General features: G+C 44.7%; 1 pseudogene; it reads left to right on the top strand.

Annotated features, from left to right (window-relative positions):
* LOC137083946 (CUB domain-containing protein 1-like) overlaps positions 1-16,178 on the top strand; it is a 54,101-nt pseudogene extending 37,923 nt beyond the window's left edge.
* Positions 16,179-16,458: the final 280 nt, after the last annotated feature.

The raw sequence follows: 16,458 nt of genomic DNA, 5'->3' as shown, positions 1-16,458 counted from the left end.
AACAAATTTATTTCTCAGGCACAACGACACAGAACACAGCCATGAAAGCGGCTGACATTAGCTAGCTAGACAGACCAAGAGATTCATAGCCTGCATCTTAGCAAACAGAAGAGATATGCACATCAACTTAACTTTAGGATACTGTTATTTGCTGACATCAAACTTGGAGAGGAGAGAACGTACTCGCTTACTTTCGTAACCTCAGTTCCCTGAGAGAGAGGAACAAGTATTACGTATGGGGAAAAACTAATTTTCTCGAGAATATGAAGCAAAACTTTATTAATAAAGGTATCCATGTAAAGCGTATTGCCACTGTACGGCCATAGCCCAGGGCGAGGAGCGCTCTGATTGGCCGGGCCGCGGCAACTGCAGGAACCTATGGTGAGGCGGCTGAGAGGAACGAACCAATGGGGGGCGTTCCAGAAAGCCCGCCATAAAAGGTGCTTATATTTGCATACAGGAGGCTATATAAGACCCTGATTCGCCATAGGTGTCAGGTTTTAAGATCGACTGAAGCGATACCTGAGAAGCATAAACACGGCACGGAACGTAATACTCGTTCCTCTCTCTCAGGGAACCGAGGTTACGAAAGTAACCGAGTACGTTCCCTTTCGAGAGAGGTTCCTCGTATTACGTATGGGGAACACAATGTAAAGCGCCGTGTGTGCTGACTGACCCAGTATACTCAAAGCACATGTCAATAAACCCCCGAGAGACCAACAGAGGCGGCTTACAAGGGGAATGAAGAACCGGAAGAGTCGGTTCGTTTGAACAGCTGATCGGACATAGTCGGATCTTATGATGAATGAATGGCTTAAGGACTAATGTGTACAGGCCAAAATGTAAGGCAATCTGTTTGCAAGGGTCAAGATAGAGCCTAGATGGAGAGAAGCCCTGCTGGAACCTCCAATTTGTAGAATCTGATAAAAGTGGACGGAGAGGCCCAGCCTGCCGCCGCACAGATATCTTCCAAAGAAATGCCACACGACCAAGCCCAAGATGAGGCCATGCCTCTAGTGGAGTGGGCTTTAACGCCTATAGGGCAAGTCAGGTTTTTAGACTCATATGCCAGCGAGATCGCGTCCACTATCCAGTGTGAGAGTCTTTGCTTCGTGACAGCACAACCTTTAGTGCGGCCGCCGAAGCAGACAAAGAGCTGGTCCGACTGCCTGAAGGGGGAGGAGCGCTCCAGATACAGTCTCAAAGCTCTGACCGGGCAGAGTAGGTTCGCGTCCTGTTCACCCTGAGACGCGGGCAATGGAAGCAGAGTAATAACCTGTGCTCTAAAAGGGGTAGAAAGCACTTTGGGTATAAAACCATGTCTCGGTTTGAGAACAACTTTGGAGTTGTTGGGCCCGAACTCGAGACAGGACGGGCTCACTGAGAGTGCGTGTAGGTCACTCACACGTTTAACCGAGGCCAGAGCCAGCAGAAACGCGGTTTTGAGTGATAAAAGCTTTATGGTCGCGGTCTGGAGTGGCTCAAATGGGGGGACCCTTCATAGCATCTAAAACCACCGCGAGGTCCCAAATAGGGGCCGAGGGAGGGCGAGGGGGGGTTCAATCTCCTAGCCCCTTTAAGAAAACGTACAATGAGCTCACTTTTCCCTAGTGAATGTCCCGCGATCTGAGCGTGGTTAGCTGCTATGGCGGCGACATAAACTTTGAGCGTGGAGGGGGAACGACCCGCGTCCAGTAGCTCTTGGAGAAAAGCGAGCACTTCTGCTGTTTCGCATGAGCGTGCGTCGATATTTCGGACGGCACACCAGTTAGAAAACACCGACCACTTCAGAGTATAGAGCCGCCTGGTCGCGGGGGCTCTAGCTTCCGCAATAGTGTTCATAACTCTGTCAGAGAGGTTTCCCGATACCAGTTGATGGGCCATATATGGAGGGCCCATAGTTCGGGACTGGAATGCCAGATCTTCCCCTTCGCCTGCGTGAGGAGGTCTTTCCTCAGCGGAATGGGCCATGGGGCTGTGTCTGACAGCTGGATCAGATCGGAGAACCACGTTCGGTTCCTCCAGAGCGGGGCTATCAAAAGCACCGTGGATGCTGTCTCCCTGATTTTCTTGATGGTTTGCGGCAGCATCGCGATCGGGGGTAAAGCATATAGCGGGAGACTGGGCCAGACATGGGCCAGGGCGTCCCTGTGCTTGGAGAAAAATATTGGGCAGTGAGTGTTGTCTTCTAAAAACCGTTTGCGGGTGAAGAGACCATTCCCCTGGGGGAATGGGTCCCCTGGATAATATATCCGGACCCATATTCAGAATACCTGGCACGTGAGCCGCCCTCAGGGAGCTCAGGTTGTGCTCGGCCCATAAAAGGAGATGCTTCGCCATGCGGTGAAGAGAATGTGATCTCAGGCCGCCCTGGCGATTTATATACGCTACCACCGACATGTTGTCTGTACGAACCAAGACGTGGTGGTTCTTTATATGTGGAAGGAAAGCTCTCAGCGATAAGGCGACTGCTTTCATCTCTAGACAGTTTATGTGCAGCCGCTTCTCTGTTTCTGTCCACAGGCCAGAAATCGGCTTGCCCTCGTGTAGGGCTCCCCACCCTCGAGTGGAGGCATCTGTCGAGACCACTTTCAGCTTCGTAACCGTGCCCATAAGCACGTCCCTCCGATACCACTCTGTCCCCATCCAAGGAGCCAAAGCTTTGACACCGCTGTGGTTCACTTTGACGGGAAGACGGCCCCATTTCCATGCGTAAGGAGGGACACGGGCGTGTAGCCAACGCTGGAGGGGACGCATGTGTAACAGTCCCAGCCTGAGCACTGACGATGCCGAGGCCATAAGGGCGAGCATCCTCTGAAAATGTTTCAGGGGAACACGGGTCCCGGCTTTGAATGAAGCCGCCATGTTCTGGACGGATAGAGCGCGCTGTATCGTTAGCCGCGCGTTTATGAGTCTCGAGTCTAAAATTATGCCTAGAAAAGATATCTTTTGAGTGGGGGCAGCGAGCTCTTGGCGATATTGATCCTGAGACCCAAACAGTCTAAGTGGTTGAGGAGACAGGATCTGTGTGTTAGTAGTTGTGCTCGAGACTGGGCTATCACTAGTCGACCAGTCGTCGAGGTAGTTGAGCACCCGCATCCCTTTCAGCCTGAGCAGGGCAGGCTAATGCCGCGTCCATACATTTCGTAAACGTGCGGGGAGCCAGGGATAACCCGAATGGCAGGACCGTGTACTGATACGCCTGCCCCTCGAAGGCGAATCTCAAGAATGGCCTGTGGTGGGGGGCTACCTGAACGTGAAAGTACGCATCTTTCAGATCTATCGTGAAAAACCAGTCCCCGGGGCGAATGTGCGCGAGGATCTGTTTCACCGTCAGCATTTTGAAAGAGCGAGACATTAGAGCTTTGTTCAAATGCCTTAGATCTAGGATGGGCCTTAGCCCTCCGTCCTTCTTCGGAACGAGAAAGTATCGGCTGTAGAAGCCCGACTCGCTTCGGGATGGGGGAACGGGCTCCACCGCACCCTTCTCTAACAGTTTCGAAATCTCGGTGCGAAGCACATGACTGACGCTGCTCTTTACCGAGGTCTTGAGCATGGTGCAAAAGCGCGGGGGCCTGCGAGCGAACTGTAGCGAGTAGCCCCTTTTCACTATGTTCACAACCCAATTTGATACACCGGGCATGGCTTGCCAGGCCTGAGCCCGAAGCGATAGTGGCTGGAGCCAGCGCGGATAAGGGTCGCCTACTAGAGGGAACTCGGTAGCGCTGCCATTTTGTGCTTGTGACATAGAGGGGGTAGTGCTTATGTGTGGCGTCGTGCACTGTGGAGTGGGCGCCGGGACATTTATAGCATGGGTGGGAGGGGTATATGAGTGTAGGAGTGCAGACTGATAAGTGGGCACATTTACTACAGAGAAAAAGCCCTTTTTGAGATTTATTTGGGTCGCCGTGATAACGGCGTTTGTGTGCAGGCGAGTGAGGTCAGCAGTCACCTGGGTGCAGGGAACTGGGAGACCGGGAGGGAGAGATGGGGGTCCGGCCGAGGCGAGACCTGACCATCTCCTCTTTCTCTTTGCGGCTAGGACGGCTTCGGAGGCTCAGGGTTCAACACAAGCTTGGGTCGAGGTCCTCGGCGTTCAGGCTGCCTGCTGCGGTTCGCGGAGCGGGAGCGTTGGCGCGTTCCAGAAGAGGAGCGAGGCCGAGAAGGTGGCGCAGCCGGCTTAGCGGGTTGAGAGGGCGGAGGTCTACCTTGAGGGCGTCCCCGGCCTGAAGAAGAGCTGGAGTGCTTGGGCAGGAAGTGCCTCATAGCCTGAGAAGCCTTTTGCGCTTCAGTGAAACGCTCCGCGAAGCCCACGACTGACGGGCCGAAGAGACTGGTAGTAGAGATGGGGGCGTCCAAGAAGGAGGCTTTATCCGCGTCCTTCATCTCGGTCAAATTCAGCCAAAGGTGCCTCTCTAAGACCGTCAGGTTAGCCATATTCTTTCCAATGGCTTGTGCGGTGGCTTTAGTAGCGCGAAGGGCCAAGTCCGTCCCGCTGCGAACGTCCTTCAAAACTTCAGAGTCGGGGACAGACTCATCCAAAGAGCGGAGAAGTCTGGCCTGGAACACCTGAAGGACAGCCATGGTGTGAAGGGCCGCGGAAGCCTGGCCAGCTGAGGCATATGCTCGGCCAGCGAGAGCAGAGGTGGTGCTGCAGGGCTTGGACGGGTGCTGCGCCCTGGACTGCCATCCTCTGGAAGAGGGCGGGCAGAGGTACGTGGCGACAGTCTCCTCGATGGTACCTCCTGGTACCACTCGTCCAGTCTGCTGCGCGTTGGCTGTTCGGGCTGGGACCACTCGAGTCCGAGGTCTTCCACGGCCTTAGAGAGCACGCGGATGAGTTCCGCGTCAACATTGGATTTGGAGCTTGTGGCAGTCTGCGTCGAAGCGGGGGGCTCCGAGACAGAAACTGACCACTCGCTACCAGAAGCGGCTGTGGAGAGGCTGTCCTCGTCTTCCTCTGACGACGGCCACCGAAGGAAACCGAACAGGCCGCTGCATGAGAGGGGCGCTGTTCCTCCTGGGTGAAGGTGACCGGCGAGGGCGAGGCATGCGGGGAGTCATCCGGCGTGCAGTCGCCCGACCGTTCTGGCAGTCTCTGGTCGCGGCGTTTCTTGCGGCGCAGCCCAGCGGCAGGAGGAGGGACCTGGTCGAAGGTGGCGAGGCGAGCCCGAAGGGTCTGCAGCGCCATCACATCGCACTCGGGGCAGCTGCCCCGGGAAAGCGCGAGCTGCGCGTTGTCCCGTCCAAGGCATGCCACACAGATGACGTGACGGTCGCCGCCGAGCAGAGGAGCTCTGCATGAGCCGCAGGAGGTGCGAGGCATTTGAAACAACGCCTCGCGCTCTTTTAGAAAGAAGAGAATAAAAGGATACAATCGCCGGATGGCGTAGCTGGAACGGCAGAGAAGGCGGAGAGGGAATCCGTCTTCCTCAGCTACAGGTTCCGCCGGTGCTTTTCGACGGCGGTGCTTCTTCCGGAGGTCAGTGAAGGTGTCGCTGAAGGAGATAAAATCTGACACCTATGGCGAATCAGGGTCTTATATAGCCTCCTGTATGCAAATATAAGCACCTTTTACGGCGGGCTTTCTGGAACGCCCCCCATTGGTTCGTTCCTCTCAGCCGCCTCACCAAAGGTTCCTGCAGTTGCCGCGGCCCGGCCAATCAGAGCGCTCCTTGCGCTGGGCTACGGCCGTACAGCGGCACTACGCTTTACATGGATACCTTTATTAATAAAGTTTTGCTTCATATTCTCGAGAAAAGGAGTTTTTCCCCATACGTAATACGAGGAACCTCTCTCGAAAGGGAACACAAGTTTACCTGATTGCTGTTTCCGCAATTCACTCTCATGGTGTTTTTCCCTGGCCAGTTCATGGCCAGAATTCCGCTTAATTTTATCATCATTGTTTACAACATTGATTGACGCGCTTTGACACGAGGGGGAGGCGGGGCCTTGAGTAAATTGCGGGGCCCTTCGCAGCTTGCGTAGTGAGCGTATAGGGCTGTTCGGCTCTGATGTAAACGATAAAAGCTTTTGTGGTTTCTCAGTTTAATCAATTTAAGCAACAATAAACCACACAAAACATAGGCATTTTGAGTTTGTGTTAGTGATTCCTTTAGTGATTCCTACAGTGGGGCAAAAAAGTATTTAGTCAGCCACCAATTGTGCAAGTTCTTCCACTTAAAAAGATGAGAGAGGCCTGTTATTTTCATCATAGGTACACTTCAACTATGAGACAGAATGAGAATTTTTTTTCTCCAGAAAATAACATTATCTGATAAAAAAAAATGTATTTGTAAATTATGGTGGAAAATAAGTTTTGGTCAATAACAAGAGTTAATCTCAATACTTTGTTATATACCCTTTGTTGCAATGACAGAGATCAAACATTTTCTATAAGTCTCCACAAGGTTTTTACACACTGGTGCTGATAGTTTGACCCAATCCTCCATGCAGATCTCCTCTAGAGCAGTGTTCAAAGATTTTCTATGGGGTTGAGATCTGGAGACTGGCTTGGCCACTCCAGGATCTTGAAATGCTTCTTACAAAGCCAGTTCTTCGTTGCTCGGACGGTGTGTTTGGGATCATTGTCATGCTGAAAGACCCTGCCACGTTTCATCTTCAATACCCTTGCTGATGGAAGGAGGTTTTTACTCAAAATCTCACGATACATGGCCCCATTCATTCTTTCCTTTACACAGATTATTCGTCCTGGTCCCTTTGTAGAAAAACAGCTCCAAAGCATGATGTGTTCACCCCCATGCTTCACAGTAGGTATGGTGCAAATCAGCATTCTTTCTCCTCCAAACATGACAAGTTGAGTTTTTACCAAAAAGTTCTGTTTTGGTTTCATCTGACCATATGACATTCTCCCAATCCTCTTCTGGATCATCCATATGGTCTCTAGCAAACTTCATGCGGGCCCGGACATGTACTGGCTTAAGCAGGGGGACACGTCTGGCACTGCAGGATTTGAGTCCCTGGCGGTATAGTGTGTTACTGATGGTAGCCTTTGTTTCTTTGGTCCCAGCTTTCTGCAGGTCATTCACTAGGTCCCCCGTGTGGTTCTGGGATTTTTGCTCACCATTCCTGTGATCATTTTGACCCCATGGGGTGAGATCTTGTGTAGAGCCCCAGATCGAGGGAGATGATCAGTGGTCTTGTATGTCTTCCATTTTCTAATAATTGCTCCCACAGTCGATTTCTTCACACCAGGCTGCTTACCTATTGCAGATTCAGTCTTCCAATGGGCCTTTATGCTCTTTCGGTTCTTGGCCCAAAATAATTAAACATTCCTCTATTCATCACTTACTTTGTTTTTGTTTTTTTATCAACAGAATGTAAAGAAAGGAGAAACTGTGCATCCACTCATGAATTACACTTCAAATACCACCTTGATTGTAAAGGAGTTCTGAAGACGATCACATGGCACCTTCATGGCCCACAGAACAGTGCAGTGGAGCTACAGTCTCCACCAGACGGTCTGCGTTACTGTCCGCCTGAGGACAAATCCAATAGCATTCTCCTTCTAAATGTGTCCCACGTTAACCCTGACATCACTATTGGGCAGTTTTGTCCAAAGGGAACCATTGAGAAAATCCAGATCCGTGAATCCAGTATTACAGTAACTGCCTCCGTTACAAGTTTCAACAACCGGAATATGGAAAATACACTCTTTTTAAAATATTTATTCACACAAAACATATCAGGTAAAAGGTTTCATTATACATTCATTATACATTAAGCTACTGTAAATGGATGCTGCTTTTTATTTTGAGGAAACTCTAAAGGAAAAATAGTACAGCGTCTGTGACTGTCAAGATTTTGAGATTTAAATTGACCTAAGCCCTATTCGGACAGTAATTGTTTCTCACATGGAAGTCCATAAAGATAAATTTGCATGCCACCTCAGTGATAAACTCATGCATTCGGATGTTGATTTATTCATGGTGGAGCAGCAAGGCTTGTGATCCTGTGCACCTGGGAATGCTGCTCACCTGGTCATTAACATGATTGTATGCTGTAAATAAAATGTCATATGCTTGGTATAATAATAAATTCATATTTAATTTAATAACAGGTAAATAATATCCTTATTATTATTTATATAAATCTGTTTAAAATAGGAAGATAAAGTAGGTATGGAAAGTATTCAGACCCCTTAAATTTTTTACTCTTTGTTATATTGCAGTCATTTGCTAAAATCATTTAAGTAATTTTTTTCTCATTATTGTACACACAGCACGCTATATTGACAGAAAAACTCATAATTGTTGACATTTTTGCAGATTTATTAAAAAAATAAAAACTGAAATATCACATTCTCCTAAGTATTTAGACCCTTTATTCAGTGTGTAACAGAAGCACCCTTTTGATCTAATACAGCCATGAGTCTTTTTGGGAAAAATGCCACAAGTTTTTCACATCTGGATTTGAAGATCCTCTGCCAGTCTTCCTTGCAGATCCTTTCCAGTCCTGTCAGGTTGGATGGTAAACGTTAGTGGAAAGCCATTTTCAGGTCTCTCCAGAGATGCTCAATTGGGTTTAAGTCAGGGCTCTGGCTGGGCCATTCAAGAACAGTCACAGAGTATTTTAGCTGTGTGTTTAGGGTCATTGTCTTGTTGGAAGGTAAACCTTCGGCCCAGTCTGAGGTCTTGAGCACTCTAGAGAAGGTTTTCGTCCAGGATATCCCTGTACTTGGCCGCATTCATCTTTCCCTCGATTGCAACTAGATGTCCTTTCCCTGCAGCTGAAAACTCCCCCCACAGCATGATGCTGCCACCACAATGGTTCACTGTTGGGACTGTATTGGACATGTGATGAGCAGAGCCTGGTTTTCTCCACACATACCGCTTAGAATTAAAGGTGTCATGAACTGGCTTTTTTTAAATTATTTTTTTTTATACTGTTGTCTGAGGTCAACTTAATGACGTTTGTGTAGTTTTTACATTCAAAAACATCAGAACTAATAAGTAATAGTCTATGTTCTACACTAGTTTTGAGGCTGTCTTCTGAACGCTGGGTTTTGATGGGCGTGACGCACTGGAGACTTGGAAGTAAACGCCCACGGCTAGGATTGGATAAGATTTGCATATTTAATGAGATTCCGCTCCGCTGTCATATCTATGCTCCTGTCAGTTCACATGAGGGAGAGATTATTTTGAAAGCGGCAACTGCAAAGATTCTCTCGACCATAGGGAACATAAACATCCTTATCAAGCAAACACAATGATTTATTTCTCATCCACCCTCAATTGATTGTAATATTATTTCTGTATTACATGGCCCGCAGAATCCGTTGATATAAGTGAGAACCGCGTGCACAAACACACAACGACACACACACATGCTCAACCAGATCAAGAAAGAATTTCTGCCGATGGGCGTACTTTTTGTTAGCACATCTGGAAAACACACAGCCCCCGGACTACTATTACTACATATAAAAAAGACGTTTTACTCAAACAAGTTTGTTGCACCATTCCTGTAAGATCCAATATAGAAGGCACATCATTGTGTCTGCAAATCCAGCACTTGAGGCTTGTTTACAAACGATTCCACAGTGAAATGAAGCAAACACACATATACGGTCTTCCCCACGTGAGCTGGAACTTCATTAAAAATAAATGAAGTATCACACACTCCTAATATTATGATCCGAAGGAAGCTTATGCAGTGACTGTGTTCTTCCACAATATCTTGCTATCTTCTTCCACATTGTTATTGCTGCTGGCTAGTGATCCGAACAGCTCCATGAGTCGGTGGGTGGGGCTATTGAATTACACGTTCTGTAGAGGTGTGTTTCGTCGCGCCTTAGCCAGTAACCTTAGCCAGATCTGTGCAATCTGTCTCTGAGTCTCTGACCATGTGATATTTCAGTTTTTCTTTTTTAATAAATCTGCAAAAATGTCAACAATTCTTTGTTTTTCTGCCAATATGAGGTGTTATGTGTACATTAATGAGAACATTTTTTTCTTTAATTATTTTCGCAAATAGCTGCAATATAACAGAGTGAAAAAATATTTGGTCTGAATACTTTCCAGACCTTCTGTATATAGACATGCATTTTAGCGAAAATGGTTTTCTGTCATGTATTTTATCTCAAAATAAAGGATATATTTTTATTCCACATGGAAATGAACATAAGTAAGTGAATACAGCATCTAATTTACATGAGGTAAATGCCAGTAGGCATTTGTGACATAAAATATTTATATTTCAAATAAATTATTTTGAACTTTCTATTCATCAAAGAATAATGTCACTGACACTGAAGACTGTAGTAATGATTCTGATATTTCAGCTTTGATCGCAGGACTAAATTACATGTTACATTATATTTATTTTTAATTTAAAAAAGCAGCCTTAATTAGCATAAAGATATTTCTTTCAAAGAGATAAAAAAAATCTAACCAACTCCAACCCTTTCAACAGTAGTGTACCTGCTCAAATAGATTTAGTGTGAGACTTGATATCAGAAATCAAAACAGTTATTGAGTTTTGCTGTTCTGCCTTTCTCATACAGAGCACTATATTTTCACTGTTTCACCAAAAATGGATAACCCTACCGTGTTGGCGACCCCAGCCTGGCCGTCTGGGATGAAACCCTCCAGCACTGTGTCCTGGATCATTAACACGGAGCTAACAAGCAATCTGAAGTTTAGGAATGTCAGCCAGCCCAAGTGTGAGGAGGGGAACACAGACATTTCAGTGCAGACCATTCAGTCTCAAACAATGGTGTACAGCACTAAAAAGGATGAGAATATTATTGATGTCCTGGTCCCAGAAAGTTTTTACCTTAACATGACTAACTGCAAGTCCCCGACAGGAGCCTTTGGGGCAATTATGGAGATCACACTGCCGGACAACACAAGTAAGAGCCTTACTTTCTTCTGTCCACAGGATTCCCACTTGAACTTACATATAATATATCAATTGGGGAAAGACTTGATGAAGTGAAATGTATTGATATGTTTTCAGACAAACTTCTGGCTATCATCCTGAGTATTGTGGGCATTGTGTTAATGATCATATCAGCCGTGGTGATCTGGATTGTTCTCAGGTGAGAGTTTTCCAAAAACATTTTAAATTTAGCAGCATTTGCAGGGGTTCAAGCACTTCAAAGGGATTGTTCACCCAAAATTTCTCATCATTTATTCACCCTGATGTTGTTCCAAACCTGTATGAATTCCTTTGTTCTGTTAAAAACTACAGAACATATTTAATAATAATAATAATAATAAATCATTACATTTATGTAGCGCTTTTCTAGGCACTCAAAGCGCTTTACTTTTTTTACGTAATGCTCACCACACACCAGCTGATTGGTGGAGAGGAGACAGAGTGATTAAGCCAATCATTATATGGGGATTATTAGGAGGCCATGATGGACAGAGGCTAATGGGCAAATTTTTAACGACCACAGAGACATCCTGGGATTTTTAACGACCACAGAGAGTCAGGACCTCGGTTCAACGTCTCATCCGAAGGACGGTGCTCTTTGAGCAGTACCCCATCACTATACTGTGGCGTTAGGACCCACACAGACCACAGGGTGAGCACCCCCTGCTGGCCTCACTAACACCTCTACCAGCAGCTACCTGGTTTTCCCAGTTGGTCTCCCATCCAGGTACTGACCAGGCTCAGCTCTGCTTAGCTTCAGTGGGAAACCAGTCTTGGGCTATAGGGGGATATGGCTATTTGGAAGAATGTTTGTAACCAAGCAGATCTCGGCAGCCATTGACTACCATAGTATTTTTTCCCCACACTATGGTAGTCAATGGCTGCTGAGATTTACAAACATTCTTACAAATATCTGCCTTTGTGTTCAGCAGAACAAAAAATTTAAACCGGTTTGGAACAACTTGAACGTGACTAAATGATAACAGAATTTTCCTTTTTGGGTGAACTATTCCTTTAAGGACTTTAGGCACATGGCCTGACCTCCATAAAAGTTTACATGCTTGTTTAGTATCATATGTAACATGTCCTTTCTTAATTTTGTGAAGGTTTGAGGTTTTGTTTAGGAATTGTAGGCTTTCAGATAAACTGTATGGGTCACGCCCATTTTGTAATGATTGCTATTGCCATCCAAATACTACAGGTTTTTATTTTTTATTTTTTAAATACATTTTTAATCTAGGGAGTCCTAAGATTTGTACTAAACTGTTTTGTTGGAGTTGAGCAAAAAACCTTGGACTAGTTTACAAAAATATATATTTTTTTTTCTTGAGGGGACACTTTAAAAGACACTGGGTTGTTTTTTATGGAAGGATACCATGGACAATTTTCAAAAGGAATTGCAAATTGTATTTGCAATTGCGTTTTCAATTTGTGGATGCATAAAATGTGACATAATCCAAACGCAATTGCAAATCACGCATTTCCGTTTGCATTTCTGTTTACGCGAACGCACAAGGACTGCCATATTTCAAATGGAAAAGCAAAGTCTGTTTGCAATTGCATTTCCAATGTCTTACAAGTATTGACCCTGCCATTTTGGATTAGTAATATAAAACCACCTATTTGCTATTTCATTTCCTCCATGTCCTGCAACAACCTGCACAAAATTCAATGGAATCGCAAACCCCTTTGCGTTTGCATTTCCAATGTCTCACACAGTCAACTGTCAATCAAGCTTCAAGGTTAATTGATGTAGTCTGAATGTAGGCTATGCCCTCAAGTGGTGGAAAACTGAAAAGTTGGCTATTTTTGTGATAAAAACGCTTTGGTTACTTACGTAACCCCGGTTCCCTGAAAAGAGGGAATGAGTATTGCGTTTTACTAAACACTAGGGGAATGTCCTTTCCTTGAGATTTTGAAGCAGATTTTTATCCTAAAAATACCATGTAAAAAGCAATGCAGCTGCACAGCTCTCAGCAGGAAGCAGCTGCGTGCTGATTGGCTGTGTTGCTGCAACTGCAGGGAACCTATGGCGAGACCGCTGGGCGGGGAGGACCAATCAGGTCCCTCTAATAATTCCGCCACAGGGGGCAACAGAATTTGCATAGCCAAGGGTATAAAAGACCCTGTCTCGCCAGGTTCGTCAGGTTAATCGACTGAAGCGACAATACCCGTTCCCTCTTCTCAGGGAAACAAGGTTACGTAAGTAACCGAAGCGTTCCCTTTTGAGAGTACTCTCGTATTGCGTTTTGCTTAATGCTAGGGGAACCAATGCAATACTCCGTGCTCGCTTAACGACCTAAGTGGGCCCGTAAATATGATATTCATATAAGTTCCCAATGTGAGCCAGACCTGAGTCGGGCTAATTTAATGAGACTGACACACAAGACATATGTGTATATATGTATATATATGTATATAAATGTATATAATATATATAGGCCAGACGGAGCCGGGACAAAGAATATTGAACGACCTAGGCAAGTCTAGTCATGTGAGAAATGTGTTTATGACTTATATAATTATTTAACCGGATTATCGGGCCATAAGGGGTTAATATGTATTACACTGCAAGAAGTCCAGCCTGTAAGGCAGGGACATCTAGATTATAAAACCTGATAAAAGGCGACGGAGAGGCCCAGCCTGCCGCCGCACAGATATCATCCAATGAAATGTCAGTAGACCAAGCCCATGACGAGGCCATGCCTCTAGTAGAACGGGCTTTGATGCCTATAGGGCAGCTGAGATTTCTAGACTCATAAGCCAGCGAGATAGCATCCACTATCCATCGTGACAAGGTCTTCTTTGTAACCACACACCCACGGGTGTGGCCGCAAAAGCACACAAAGAGCTGTTCGGTTTGCTCGATGTAAATTCTCAGCGCTCTGACAGGACAGAGCAAATTAGCGAGTTGTAAAGTCACAATTCAGACTTTTTTTTTCTCACAATTGCGAGTTATAAAGTCAGAATTCTGAGATATAAAGTCGCAATTGCGTGATATACATGATCCCATGCAGCAGCGCCACGCTCAGGTGACTATATGTATAGCGACATGTCATAGGCCCAACTGAACGTGTCATTACTGAGCATACTCGTTCTTTAAGAAAATCGTGAATTACAGCATATTCTGAGGCTGGTGATGTTCTGGGGATTATACTTCCATAATATGAACGTTGCCACTTCACATCCGTTCTGTTTCAGTCCCAAAGCTTGCATGTAAAATCCTCTCAAGAGCGTTTGCTCAAGAGATATTAATGCCACTCAGGTAATAAGACAATCATTCATCATTATCAGCTAAAACTACAGTTAAAATACTTAAAGAGAGTATTTCAAAATAAAAAAAGTCCGAATTCTGAGATAAAAAGTCGCAATATCTTTTCTTTTTTTTAATTTAGTGGCGAAAACGGGCTTCCATAGTGTGTTAGACATCGTAAATGCAAACGCAAAGGGGTTTGCGATTCCATTGAATTTTGTGCTGGTTGTTGCAGGACATGGAGGAAATGAAATAGCAAATAGGTGGTTTTATATTACTATTCCAAAAGGGCAGGGTCAATACTTGTAAGACATTGGAAATGCAATTGCAAACAGACTTTGCTTTTCCATTTGAAATATGGCAGTCCTTGTGCGTTCGAGTAAACGGAAATGCAAACGGATATGCACAATTTCCAATTACGTTTGGATTATGTCACATTTTATGCATCCACAAATTGAAAACGCAAAATTGTCCGTGATATCCTTCCAAAGTTTTTAACACAAGTCCTGGGTAAATATAGGACAGAACACGTTTTGGGTTAATTTTACCTCCAAAAATTGGGTTATTTATTTAATCCAAATGAGTAGATTTATCCCAGCATGGGTTTATTCACTTTTACTATAATAGTAGTTGTTTTTTCTTTCTTTAACTTCGTATTTAACTTATCCTTAACTTTTTTTTAATACTCCACACCACTGGTTTGTATGATAATTCCTTTATTTTACAGAATAGCATAATTTATATTGTTTCCATACATATTGCTTACATTTAAGCTTGTTTAACAAAATTTGAAGTAAAAATTAAGCATTTAGAAGTAATTTAAGTGTAATCAACCAGTCTCTGTTGTCTCTGATCTTGTACCGGAGCTTGTATCATGTTCAGCAGAGAAACTTCTAACTTCAGACCGCCGTTCTGCGTTCCTCTGGTCGCCGAGATATGCTGTGACTGACTCCATTAACTGTCTATAAACAATCACTGAACAGCTCGGAGTACCCCTGGGTTGTTATGTCTGACCCAGGGTCTGGGTAATACAAAAACTAAAAAAAACACAAAAAAAATCCCCCCAAAAATGAACTACCTGACCTAAATAAACCTAGGATTTGTAAGTGAAAGTTGGTCAGAATGAGGAGATCCAACATATGATTTGAAAATGTGTGTATGTGTAAAATATATTATAAAATACAATCAGTATACACAAGTTCCACACATATAAAATGTGATAGTGCACATGTAATGGCAATTTCTTTCACATTTTTCTTTTTGATTGGCTGTTAACCTTGCCTAATAGCTTCTGAATGTTAATTGACTGATAGTAGCCTTTTTTCTAATGAATGACCTTATAGACTATGATGGTACCTTGGACAAAGACACTGAATGCCAATTTTTCAAGACAGTTGTGTCAGCTGTTGTGTAGTTACAGCCATTTTAAATTGTGTTCCTGGTTATTGGACCACCAAGTGGCCAAATGCTACATACACATGTGTGCCAAGTTTGTTGAAATGATTTCATTCCATTCACGAGTTACAGCCATTTAAGTTAAAGTGTCCATGCCCTCTTCAAACATTTGGCAAGATTAAAAAAAAACTTGAAAGCTTTGCACTTGAAACCCGAACAAGTATTGTAGGTAATGTTTGATTCCTAACAACGTATCTTAATATTTCACAGGAAAAAGAAGCGGAATAAGGCTCCCCCAGTGTCCGTCTGCAATCCCAATGCTTTCCTTCCAGGCCTCCATGGTATCCCTAAAGCACAGGAGGAGGATCCTTATGCTTATGAGTATATAGATGACACTCTAGTGTATTCACATCTGCTTAAAGGAGATGCTGAAAATGAACAATGTACAGATGAGAGCGGCCCACCTTTACCTGACAGACCACTCAGAAAGTCAGTCACCGAATGCAGCGAGATGATTGAAAATGAGCTCTATGGTCACACTCAGGGAGAGTCAACTACACCAAAATCTCCCATCAAAACCTCTGAGGAACTTCCTATTGAACCAGACTGTGCTGGTGAGGAAAAATAAGCCTTGATGGAATTGAATTGAAATGTTCTTCTGTAAAATGAATTGTTTAGGAGTCTATGCAAATGTGTGCTGGCAAAATTAGTTGCAATGAGCAAACTCTCTATTAAAAAAAACCTTCAAAATGATGTATGAAGTTGATAGTCAGCAAAGTAAATTTTGAGAATAATCAAGTTAAAGTTTTCTGAAGGTTCCAAAACAAAATCACCTACTAACCATACCGTACAATCCCTGGTAATAACACTATTATTTGGCTAAAATAAAACGAATATCTATAGGAAAA

This window comes from Pseudorasbora parva, chromosome 7 (assembly GCF_024679245.1).
Source record: "Pseudorasbora parva isolate DD20220531a chromosome 7, ASM2467924v1, whole genome shotgun sequence".
Classification (NCBI taxonomy): Eukaryota; Metazoa; Chordata; class Actinopteri; order Cypriniformes; family Gobionidae; genus Pseudorasbora; species Pseudorasbora parva.
This window is presented reverse-complemented; position numbering and strand designations above follow the sequence as displayed.